A 13,428-nucleotide genomic window follows, 5' to 3' on the forward strand; every position below is an offset into this window, starting at 1 on the left:
AAATGAATATAAACTAGTCATCAGGAAGTTTAGACTTGAATTAAGACGAAGGTTTCTAACCATCAGAGGAGTGAAGTTCTGGAACAGCCTTCCAAGGGACGCAGTGGGGGCAAAAGACGTATCTGGCTTCAAGACTCAGTGTATTCCTTAATAAACACCATTCACATTACAGTTTGTTTAGCCTAACCAAAAGAAGGCTGAGGGGAGATATGATTGCTCTCTATAAATATATCAGAGGGATAAATACCATGGAGGGAGAAGAATTATTTAAGCTCAGTACCAATGTGGACACAAGAACAAATGGATATAAACTGGCCATCAGGAAGTTTAGACTTGAAATTAGACGAAGGTTTCTAACCATCAGAGGAGTCAAGTTCTGGAACAGCCTTCCAAGGGAAGCAGTGGGGGCAAAAGACCTATCTGGCTTCAAGACTAAGCTTGATAAGTTTATGGAAGGGATGATATGATGGGATAGCCTAATTTTGGCAATTAATTGATCTTCAAAGATTAGCGGTAGATATGCCCAATGGCCTGTGATGGGATGTTAGATGGGGTGGGATCTGAGTTACGACAGAGAATTCTTTCCTGGGTGTCTGGCTGGTGAGTCTTGCCCACATGCTCAGGCTTTAGCTGATTGCCATATTTGGGGTCGGGAAGGAATTTTACTCCAGGGCAGATTGGAAGAGGCCCTGGGGTTTTTTCGCCTTCCTCTGCAGCGTGGGGCACTGGTCACTTGCTGGAGGATTCTCTGCACCTCAAAGTCTTTAAACCACGGTTTGAGGACTTCAATAACTCAGACATAGGTGAGAGGTTTGTTACACGAGTGGGTGGGCGAGATTCTGTGGCCTGCGTTGTGCAGGAGGTCAGACTAGATGATCATAATGGTCCCTTCTGACCTTAAAGTCTATGAATCTATGATTCTACGGCCCCAGTTCACAGTCACTGAAGTAATTCCCAGTATTGTCCGCAGTGAAATGTTCATATGTTACTTGGAACCTGTAAGAGTCAGAAGAATTTATTCTTAAAAAATACAAACAAAAGTTTTCCCTGGAGCATAAAGGTTCCCCTTAACTGCGTGGATGTGAAGTCTGCAGAAGCCTCAGTTTGGTGATTCCTGACTTAAAAGGTCGTTCTGTAATGTCTTCAGTGCTATCTGTGTAACTACTCATATGGGTCCCAACATTTTAGTTTCTGAATGCGGCAGAGTCTATCACTTCCTGTTAGACCTTGCTGTGGATCGTGGAGAGAAGCAAGGATGCCTTTGCAATCAGTGCACTCATATGGGACATTTCACAAGATACCATTTTTATCCCCCATCCATTTAACAGCCACATGAATCCACTGGGGGAAATTATTGACTCAAAAGCCAACCAGACTTAAAAACTCAGCTCCATATCCCCATGCCTACTTGAGAGCAGCTCCTCAGGATGAAAAGCTGCTGTTGCTGAAACCAGCAAGACAGAGATAACAGCGGAAAGAGAAGAACTTTGGAAACCATGATGACAACTCTGACTTCACCCTCTGCTGAGAGAGTTTGTTCTCAATCAAGTAAGTTCACAAGTTTGTGGTCCTAACAGGACTCCTAGATAGATATGGCTACAGCTTCCAAAATGTCTCCTTCATCAGTGGCTAGCCAGGAGGCTGGAGCAAATACTGTCATCTTATGATCTGGCCACAATGATCCAGGTCTTCATGTCCTCCAGGTTGGATTACAACAACTCACTGGGCCTATTTCTCCACTCTTTGCTCCTTGGGCTGTCATTTAACACTGTGTAAGTGGATACAAAGCCCCTCTGATTTGGCAGCATGTGAGACCCACTTTTCACTAACCTTTACTATGACTAAGTGACTACACAAGGTGCAAGGAAGTGGCGAACTGGGGAGGATTTTCCAATGCTTGAGAAGCTTCAGTCAGGCCACATTGCAGCAGCCTGGCCCCTGAATGAACCTGATCATTAGAAACACATCACTGTTCTCTGTGCTCCACACTGGCTATCAGGTCATGTTCTTCAAGATCTCGATTCTGATCTTTTAGACCGAGTGGCATGCTATCTACAGAAGACAACCACTCTCTCTCAGACCACAAACTTTCCCAACTATGCATCAAGAGTCAAACTCATGTCTGGCAGAGCTTTCTCTGCAGCTGGCCCAAGAGTATGAAACTCTTTCTTCCAGAATGACCACAGCCACAGAAAAAGGCAGTCAAAAGAACAAGCAGGGAACTATAATCAGCAGTGTCAAAAGCATCAAAGAAGTGAAGAAGGATAAAGAGCAGAGGCCTTAATATTTCTCCAGGAAGGCCAAGTCAACAGGATTTTTTCTGTACAGAGGATCCTGGGATAGCAAGGCAGCCAAACGCAGCAGCCTTTGTACTGTGACTTCCATGGCTGACAGGAAGATCAGAGAACCTAAGTAAATTTCTAAGAATGGAGATCATGAGTGTATTTTTTTCCCCTTTTATAAATACATTTTGTCATTTGTTGTTAAATTTCCTATTAAACTATCTGCAGAGCAGGCAACATATTCCAGCTGGTCTGCATGGGCATTCCATGCTCCATCAAAGCCAAAGACTCCTTCACAAGAGATATCCTGTTCATTCCAAAGCACACAAAGGGTTAAGTTTATCAATTAGTCCATGGCCCATAGACCCTGAGTCATTTCATAGAATCATAGAATATCAGGGTTGGAAGGGACCTCAGGAGGTCATCTAGTCCAACCCCCTGCTCAAAGCAGGACCAATCCCCAATTTTTGCCCCAAATGGCCCCCTCAAGGATTGAACTCACAACCCTGGGTTTAGCAGGCCAATGCTCAAACCACTGAGCACCCCCAGTTCACCACAAGAGCAGGTGCATCTTGTGCAGACCCTCGTCACAGTAGGCCCCCTCACCGCCCCCACAGGCCCAGCTCCTCACCACTCTGTTAGTGTATCCCGTCAGTTTGTTCCTCCTCTTCCTTTTGCCTGGGCAGGAGCAGGAGCAGCACTGAAAGCATGGGAGAGACAGTCTCCCTGCCCTCAGTTAGTGTAACTGGACTCACTGTGCCCTTCCCCCCGCCCCCACCAGCAACCAGCAAGAAGTGCTGCTCAACTCTGCAGCCACAGGTTGGAGCTGCCAAATTGTAGAAAGTGTCTACTGAGCATATGCAAACTGAGATGTTTGGATGCCCATAACTTAGCCAAATTTGGTGGATTTTTCACAGGATGGCAAAAGGCACATCACTGGCACCAAGGTATATCTCAAGTCCCTTCTCCAAAGTATGATACGTGCTAACCCGTCTCAAAGAAACATGCATGAATTTTTTAACATGAACAAAACCACATATTTTCCCCTAGCCTCATTCAGAGAAACAGCTGCACAATTTTTGCTAAACTTGTCCAAAAAAAATTCAGCCTGAGGCAGAAACCCAGCACGGAAAATGCCAGCCCAAATGGTTAAAGATTGGCAGAGTTATAAGCCCCTGAAAACCAGGAAAATGGAAAGCGTGGAGCAACCTTAACTACAGGAGGCACAACCAACTCTGCCTATAAAACTGGAATTATATTTTGCATAATACTAAAAGTCTTATTGGCACTATTGTGGCTAAGTACAGTACACATGCAAAGTGAGTCAGCAGATTCAACACTAAAGTCGTCGGCCCTTCCTGCTCCTCCTTTAGTTCCTGAGTGTTCAGACTGCAGCATTTACAGCAAAAGAAGCCAACCTTGTGTCAGATAGGCAGAATCAAAAGCCAGGCTGGGCTGCTTTCACCTCAGAACAGATAACTGTGCGTGGAACCCACCTTATTGCAAGGCTTCCTGGCCACCTACCTCCAAAAAGCTACGAGTGGGCCTATGAGGCCTGAATCGCCACTGTCTTACACCTTGTGTGTGTGTCATTTATACCTTTGCAACAGCTCAGAATGCACACTATTTAACACCTACACATGATAGCACTTAAAATACTCTTAAATAACCTTTACAGCATACCCCTTCAGAACAAACACAGAATTATTTAACGTTTATATTTTGGTACTTTCTGGAAGCCAACCAAGTTGACAGTCTGGTTATGCAAGTGCTGTATGGATACAGGATAAGATTTTTTTTTTCAAAAGCATGCAGGATTGGCCTAACTCTGCTCTCACTGAACTTCCAGGAGTTTTACAGAGCAGCATTTCATTCAGCCCCTCTTCTATGCTCTTCTTAAGATTGATTTCAATTTAAAGGAGCTTGATAATTGTGACTTTAATAGGTTTTGCAGCCTGTAGGGAGGGGCGGGAGTGACAGAACTTCCAACCCTCTAAATGCCTTCAAATACTCCACATCGGATCACAAATTAGTTTGCCAAGGGCTTGCCTAATGATAGGGCTGAGTGGTAAAAATCCAATGAGCCTCTCTACAGAGATGCTCTCCTCATGCCCTGACTCAATTTATGTTGTTTATGACAAGGTGTTTCTGGACTATGGGTGTGTGTGAAGTGCAGAAATGTTTGACTTTTTGCTGAATTATACACCAGGGTTGCCAGCAATAGTAGAGAACTGGACTCAATGATCCACCTTTCCAGCCCTATGTTCTTCTGGTCCTTGTAGTGGTTTTAAACTGCTATTGAGCATGCTCAATAGCTACCAAAACATCTGCTATGGAGTTTCTGGCCCTGTGTAGCTGTGCTTTCTGCTCCTGAAAATGTGAATTGCTGTCTAGATCAGACCAGTGGTCTCACTAGTTCAGTAGTCTGTCACCAACAGCAGCCATTATGCTGAGAAGATGCAAGAAACCCCATAATTATGAATAACCTGCCTATAGGAGATATTTCTTCCCAACCCAGAAAGTTAGTGGCTTTCATCCCATACACGTTTTTATCCTACTGTAACTGTTATTATCCATAGAAGACTATAATGCATTTTTTAATCCTACAATGTTCTTTGTCTCAGTGATCTCTGGCAAGTTCCGGAGGTTAATTATGCACCCTGTAAGAAAGTATTTTACTCATATCATAGCAGTTTTAATTTCTTTGGCTTTTAGTTTCACTGTGTGTCCTTCCCATTGTTCTTGATTTATGGGAAAGACTAAATAGGAGTGTCTGACTGAACTCCTCCGTACAATTCATTGTTTTACATACCTCTATCATATCTTCTCTTCTCTAAACTAAATAGTCCTAATCCATTTAATCTCCCCTCACATGGAAGATTTTCCAAGCTGCTAATAATTTTCACAGCCTTTCACTGGACCTGCTCTATTTCCACTATACCCTTTATGAAATGGGGTGAACAAAACCCACCGTACTAGAGGTAAGTACATCCCACACATTTATATAATGGCACTGTAACATTTCAGTATTGTGCTCTTTCCTTTTCTTAACGTAGACAAGTATCTTCTTGGCTTTTGCCTGCTATTATGCATTGAGCTGCCCACAGTGGCCCCTAGGTTTTTATCCTGAGTGGAAACTGTTTATTTAGAACATATCAGCATGTATGGTACATTTCAATTCTTCCTTCCATTTTTGGGATCCCAAAAAGAGAACAACAAATTCCTTCTGCCTCCCCTCTCCTATTGGTACTTTCTCTAAAGTTCAAAGGGGAAAAAAAGATTTTTCTCGTATAAAACTTACTAGGTTACACTAGTTTTCTTGACTTTCTACTCAGAAATCATGTCATCAAGGCCCTACGCAACATTGCTCCTCACTGCTTAACAGATATAGTCTCATCTCATCACCTCCTTGATTGCTCTGCTCGCCAGTGGTCCCTGGTTTGTCCACTTCTCCCATAACGATCTCAGTGTTTTTTCCACAATGTACCTACACATGGAACTGACTTCTTGAGCTGATCCACAAAGCCAATCCCTTTCCTCTTCTAAATCCTACCTGCAGATCCACTTCTTCACTACACTTTCCACTGTCTTGCCAACCCTCTTGTTATATAATGTGTAAACTGAATTTGCAAGCACCATGGGGAAGGGATCATTTTAAAATTAGTATTAATAATAAGAAGTGTACCATTTGATAATCCACATCCATCTACTACACTCCTTGTTTGAACACATAATAATATAAAAGGCTGTAAATAATGCTGTCATGAACTGGCTGGTGCATGCATAGAGCTCTGCCCTCTGTAGATGGAATCAATTGTGTGTCTCGTCCTTTCCTGCTAATAACGGAGATTCTCTGTTAGCCCAAGCAGTAGGGGTCTGTGTTCTATCCCCACAAGCTCTTCCAGTGAATTCTGCCCTAATGTGCAGCACAGTGATAGCCATAAACTCTTAGCTTGCCACAGATTTGTTACAATGTAAAGTGTGAGTGACCTGATCTCCAGCAAATAATTACCCTTAGATAAGAAAAGCAACCACCCAGTACCTCTGTATGGCACTTTTATGTCATATGGCCCCTTTGCCACAGTCTCTAAGTACCTCCCTATCTTTAATGTATGTATCAGGCTCACAACCCTCTATGAAATACTATTACCCTCCTCTTTACAGAAGTGGAACTGAAGCTACAGATCATCAAAGGTACTTAGGTGCTTAACTGCCATTGAGCTCAATACCTTTTCGGATCTGAGTCTAGGCCTGGTCTACACTATGGGGGTAAGTCGACCTAAGTTCCGCAACTCCAGCCACGTGAATAATGTAGCTAGAGTTGACGTAGCTAAGTTCAATTTACTGCAACTTACTGCAGTGTCTACACCACACTGCATGGACAGGAGATGCTCTCCGATCGACTTCTCTTACTCTTCTCATTCTGGTGGAGTACCAGAGACAACAGGAGAGTGATCTGTGGTCAATTTAGTGCATCTTCACTGGACCCCCTAAATCAACCCTTGGAGCATCAATCACAGGAGCGTCAATCCCCGGTAAGTGTAGACATGCCTTTTGTGACTAGCCCAAGCTTACGCAGGAAGGCTATCGCTAGACAGGGAATTGAACCCAGGTTTCTTAAGTTCTCATTTAGTACCTAACCATCCTTCCTCACACCATAACTAGCCTGAGAATGGTGGAACTTTTATGCTGATATAGGTTAGTGCAACAGAAGAACTTACAGCCAGGGTCCAAACCCAAACTGACACACAATAAACTAGAGTCATGCATTTGCACTTCTTTCTCTGTGGAAGGATAAGAAAAAAATAAAAACTGAAGACGAACACCACCGGATTTCTGAATGTGTATATATATGGTTTACTTTATGATATAGTTTACTTTACTATAGATTGAAGACAAAGAACTAAAAAACATATTTCATAAACTGTGTTATTTTTCAGTTGAGATTCCTATTCATGTTTAAGACAAGTGTGAGGCTACAGATGTAGAGCACTTTCTTCCCAGGATCCTCAGTTCTGCTTAAAGGGTAGAGGTGATCATTATCCCACCTGATAAGAGACTGCCAATTACAACAAACTGATATAGTAATATATGGTAGTATGGTTTTCTTGGCTTTTAGCCACCAGAGAATGAACTGAGTTTCACTAAACACTTAAAGGTGTGCTTTCCCCTAGAATGCAAATACTGAAAGATAATGTAGATGCTTTAAACATAAATACACTGAGATACATAGTAAAAGCACCTTCACCAGAACTTAAAAACTATACAGTTTCTCTCACAACATTAATTCTCTTTGAAGCACAGATAGCTGAAGACACTGGAGAATGTTTTCCCTCTGATGATGTAGTTCTATAGAGTATTTATGCAGTATTGCATACATGTTTTCTTGCACTAGTTTGAAAAAAATAATCTTATTAAAAATGTAAAAGGATTTCAGGGCTTCTGTGCAAACTCAGTGGAAAGAGAGACATCAACAATAAATGAGCTATCTAAACAATAAGGAAGGAGCTCTCAGTCCTGTGGGCATAATATATGTTTTATTAATAACTGGCTTTTATACCCTTTTTTTTCTTATTTCCCTAACAAGGATGTTTTGAAATCAAAATTCCTCCCTGTTCTGAGAGTTCAGTGCAGACCCTGCAATGCTCACCAGTGCAACCATCTGAGCCAATGCAAAATTGAAGCAAGGCTGATTTTGTGCGCACCTATGTCCTGCGGCTACAGTGCACTCCTGAAAGTTCAGGATGTCTCTGACATACGGGACAGGGTAAGGGCACAATTCCCACAGCATTGGTTATGCAGTGGGATGTTTCACCATGCACTGATGTAACAGAGAAGGATTTCTTGGATTTGGAGAGGCCTCCCAAGACTAGACTTGGCGGAGCGCAGATACTCCTAAAGTTGCTGATTTGGGACGCTCAGTAGCAAAACTATACTGGGGTATTGGTGAAAATGACCTCTGATCACCCTAAGTTAATCATGTACTACAACTACTGCAGAAAGTGGGGGGCAGAACTGGGTGGAACACAGAGGTCTTTGCCTTTCTCTTTTATTTTGCTAAGTTTGCATCAATCCTGAAAACACTTATGAGCATAAGTAATTTTACACTCATGAGTAATCCTGTGTGCATAAAGTTACTCAGGTGCATTCATGTTTTGAGGAGCAGGGCCTTATGGTCTATTATTTTACATACTAGGGAAGAATGCTACATTATCCTTCAAATGTGGATGTTTGTTTAAAAGAAAAGACATATACAGATTTCAAGACCTTGAGCCTAAAAGTTCAAAGTTTTCTTGCCTTAGAATTTATCATTATAATTGTAAATAATTTCTTAGGTACCCATCAGCAAGGTGTCTATCAAATAGGACTTATCTTAGTGTCACCAGTTTTTTCCATTGATGACCACCTGGGGGATTCGGTCAATACTGCCTCTCACCTAATGCTGGCTTTATATGTTTTTTCAAACTTTCTTGAAGAAATGAAACAGATGGTATCACAACCAATTATTTCCTGTTCAGCCCTCACTCGGCTTTCCTCTGGTCAAAGGGCAGTTCCAGAAATGAATGAAAAGAGGAGGGTATCTCTACTCCAGCAGACATTGTCCAGCTGAGTTTCCTCCCAGGCCCTCACTTCTGGATCATAACAAGATGTCAACTCCAGAGAAGGGTAACCACCTATACATGGGCTTTCTTGACTCACCACTCTCCTCATGACAATACCTTTGGACCTGCTAGCTACAAAAGCCTGTGATCCTGGTATACTCACTTTTTCTGTATAGCTTCCTCTCAGAGGCAAAGCCCTGTGCAAACCACCAAATTTCCTGAAAATGGCCAGTTTTCACTTGCTAGGAAAATGTTATATTGACAAAGTTAAGAAAGGTGACATCTCTAAATCTATGGTATGAGTGCTTATATCCCAAGCCAAGCAGCACATATAACAAAAGGCAACATTTCCAGGATCTTACATGTCACTTCACCCATTCGTAATAATGACAGTGATGCCATCTTCTGCACAGTTATAGATTAGTATGAATAGACAGATAAAGTTTCTTGGACTCAAAAGTCTTATTTACCTTTACAAGACCATAACAGATACAGAGTTCAAATATGCCCTAAACCAGCAAGGCCTCAGATTTACCATAAAATCCCTTCTCCCTATCTGTATTGTTTAGGATTCACAGAAGATATCAGGTCTTTGACCCTCAACATTCCCTAGCCCAAAGGGGGAATCCATCACACACACACCAGATTGTGATGTCTTTTCCTCCCTTAATTCAAATGTGCTTTGAGAGGTTACCGAGGTCACTGGTTGCTCTGTTTCTTGCCTTTCTTCTCCATTGTAAGAGCATCTAGAAGAATTTACTGGGTGTAAGGAAAAAGCTCACTAATTAAGAAGCAAGTGTGCATCTGTCCTAGAATGCTTGTCAAATATAATGTGGTGGAGGGGTAAACCTTCTGCTGTTAGAGCCCACTCCTTCCTGCACATGCTCATTTTAGAAATCTTAAAGACAGATGCCTCATAGTCAACTTGCAGGGTTTTCTTTGCTTACCTAATAATAAGTAAATTGTGGGATTTGCCAGAAGTCCATCAGAGTATAAACAAGCCCGAGGTTGTTGAGGTTTAGACAGCTCTAAATACATCCTGGATTTATTTATTTAAATGTATCCCATGCTTAAGTGTCAAAACTTAGGTGAATGTACAAAACAACAGATGCCAATGGACACCTCCAAGAGCCCCTGTACAGGTTCTGTAAAATAAAAGCACCATGGTGGCCTGAGTCATTACATGAGGGGGAACCAGGTGAAAATGGATGACCAGTTTGACAGTACAAAATGGGAAGATGTGTCAGAGTAAGAAACACAGTGTAACTAGTCAGCACATTAAAGGACTTCTGGTGCCCTAAGCAGGACCCCCAGCCTGTGGGAGAAAACCTTGAATTATTTGACTGCAAAAGCAGTTGGTGGTAAATCTACTGACACAATCAAAACTTGTGCCCCAGCCTTCACTGTATATACCCTGGAATGACCAGAATCAGAGAATTTGGCATTCTAGCCAGAACTGCCTCCCTTGCAGTACCCAAATCTTGAATAGGACTCCTCATTAGGGGACACTCATGTTTTCCTAAATCAGTTACCCCCAGAGTCAACTGCTAAACTGGCCTGTTTCCTAGCCCTATGTTGGTTTGCCAAGGTAACAGAACTAGCTCTCCTAAGAACTAATGAACCCTGCATGGGGGACAAATACTAAGGGGTGTGAAATGGTCTTCTCTGGAAGAACTTGCAACCTTAGCGATGCCCTGGCACAGATGGATAAGCATGGCCTGATCTACACACATAGGATAACTATTTCAGTTAAGGGCATGATATTTTACTGCTATAATTATGCTGGTACAAGTCCTATTAGGTAGGTATAAAAGTGCTTAATACCAGTATAGTCTATCCCCTTTTTTTGTACCCCTTGAACTATTCTGGTATACTTAAAGAGGTACAACTTTTATATGGTGACAAAGCCCAAGATGGAGGAGCCTGCTTTCCTTCCTGTCTAGGAAAAACATATTGATATATCTCTGGATAAAAGAGCCAGTGAAGATGGTCTTTTTCTAATATATGCATGTCCCTACATGCCTGACAGAGCCTTTGCCAAAACTAATGAAAACTAAAATATCAAACAAACCCTTAATTTAAGCAGATATAGAAACTGCAGCCTTAGATGTATCCACGTATGGGCTAGAAAACTGCACACATGTGACATGTTAACTAATGTTCCAATGCAGTGCTAGCCAGCATGAAATATATTTTGAGACCTAAATACTAAAGGGCACTATAAAAGGTTATTTTACAAACGGTAAAATCAGTTGTTGTGTAAAAGAATAGAAAAGGCTCACTTTCTGGAAACCTGACCCCTTTGGAACCTTTACATGAGGTTTCTCACTTAAACAGAGTTAAAAGTTTGTAGTGAACACTCAAAGGAAATGTCTCATGGAAGGGGTCCGCTTTTTCAGATTAACATCTTCTTTCAACCATTCACCATTTCGATTACTGTAACTTAATTACAATGCGTACTGTACTGGTGACAGTAAATACTAGTGCTGTGTGCTACAAAACAAATAGCCTATGATGAAAAATTCAAATACTATAGGGTTTTTCATTAGTGCAATAATGGCTTTCTCACACATTAAGCTCATTTTTAACGCAACCTGCTATGGTAAGGAAATGACATGCTTGCTTTGAGTAAGGCAGCACACAGAATATAAGTAGGTACATTTTTATGGGTAAAGAAAATGTATTCTGTATTAATCTACTTTTATGCTTTGTATCATCCAACATGCTGATGAGTCATTTGAATGCCAAGTTTCATTAGTAAATTGAGAGTGATACTGGTGACTCTGTGATAAAATAAAAATATATGTAATGTGGAAAACCTCTGTTCTAATGAAGAGGTATCTAAATACTACAGTAAATAGAGTATCGCAGGGTATAAGTATAAAATCCTAGGACCCTCTTTACAAAGATAATTTTGTGTTCATAAAAATACAGGAGTAATACATTCTGCCCTAGAATGTATTGTGTTCTCTCTCTATGGATCGTATTTGTCAGTGTCCTGTTAACATTCATTTTATCATACTGTCATAATATTGTATTGAAATAAGAGCTGGCACTTTTGGGGTCCTGTGTAAGACGAAAAAATGGGTCTCCAACAGTCTTCCTCTTAGATATAATTGAAAAAGAGGCATGCATGAGGGCATGCTGTGACTCACGCTGCCAGACAGTGATCCTGAATCATTCAAATGATGAGAATACAGAGAATGCCATGCACAGAAAGATGGCAATTTGCTGTACTAATGTTTTGAAAATGTAAATTTCTAGCTGTTTTGCAGAAGGGTTTAGTATGAGAGGCAAAAATAATAATAATAACTTGCACAGTTAATCCAGATTTTTTCTGTTAATTTTTTTTTAAGTAGATGATGCAGGGTGTACATGTCAAATGTGGTTTCTAAAGAAAAGTGTAAAATGTATGTGAATGTTGCTTACCTGGATCATGGTATGTACAAAATATATCATGTGTTAGAGGTAGGGTAGGAGGAGGAAAAAGTCCTTTTTCAAGTAAGTGTAAAGTATCTGACCATTCACCAAGTCTGCTACCTGTCTGCCTTCTCTGATTCTCAAACAGTTTAAGTTACTTATTATCAGCCCTCTAGCAAGATAGTTACAAAGACATCCAAATACTTCTTCCAGAAATTTCCCCATATCCAAAGGGAAATAGACTTTTGCAATGTTAGGCATCTGGAGACACAGTTTATACTGTCAAGAGTGCCATCCATCCACAGTAAGCTTGATGCAACTGAAATATAGAAGAGAAAATGTGAAGCATCAAATGGAAGTCAGATGAACATATATAACTTAACATTGTGCTCATTGCTGAAGACAACAACGAGAAACGTGATATAGAACCATGGCTTACTGGTATGCTCTAGATGCTATTACTACAGAATCCGATCCATGAGTGCATTTACGCTTCGCAACCAACACCAGGAATGAAAGCATCTATGATCTCTCCCATTGTTTCATGTTCTCTGTGCATATAAAATCTCCCCACTGTATTTTCCACTGCATGCATTCAATGAAGTGAGCTGTAGCTCACGAAAGCTTATGCTCAAATAAATTTGTTAGTCTCTAAGATGCCACAAGTCCTCCTTTTCTTTTTGCGGATACAGACTAACACTGCTGCTACTCTGAAACCTGAAATCCTCCCCAATAGTAATTTGTCAGTCATTTATATCTCTTCCTTTCAATCCCATCTATTCTGCTGCAGTCACTTTTGCTTTGAAAATGCATAAGTGGAATTTGCAAAAATGACCGATTGAAGACCAATGCATTCTTGGCCTTGTCTTCAACTAGAAATGGCAGCTTCAGGGAGAAGACATGGCATATTGAGAGCAACAGTAGGGTAGGCAGAGGGATAGATGGATTTTCATGGTGAGTGGCAAAAGTGGAATGAGGCAAAAGTGTCAGGCATAGTGACTATTACTCAGGGCAGTTGCGCAATCAAAAAGCCATCAGTAGAACTGCTTGAACTATTAATATTCTCAAACAATTTACTTGCTGAATTTCAACCTTTTTTGTATTTGCAAATTGTTTGTGCACAG

This window comes from Chelonia mydas, chromosome 11, assembly GCF_015237465.2.
Source record: "Chelonia mydas isolate rCheMyd1 chromosome 11, rCheMyd1.pri.v2, whole genome shotgun sequence".
NCBI lineage: Eukaryota > Metazoa > Chordata > Testudines > Cheloniidae > Chelonia > Chelonia mydas.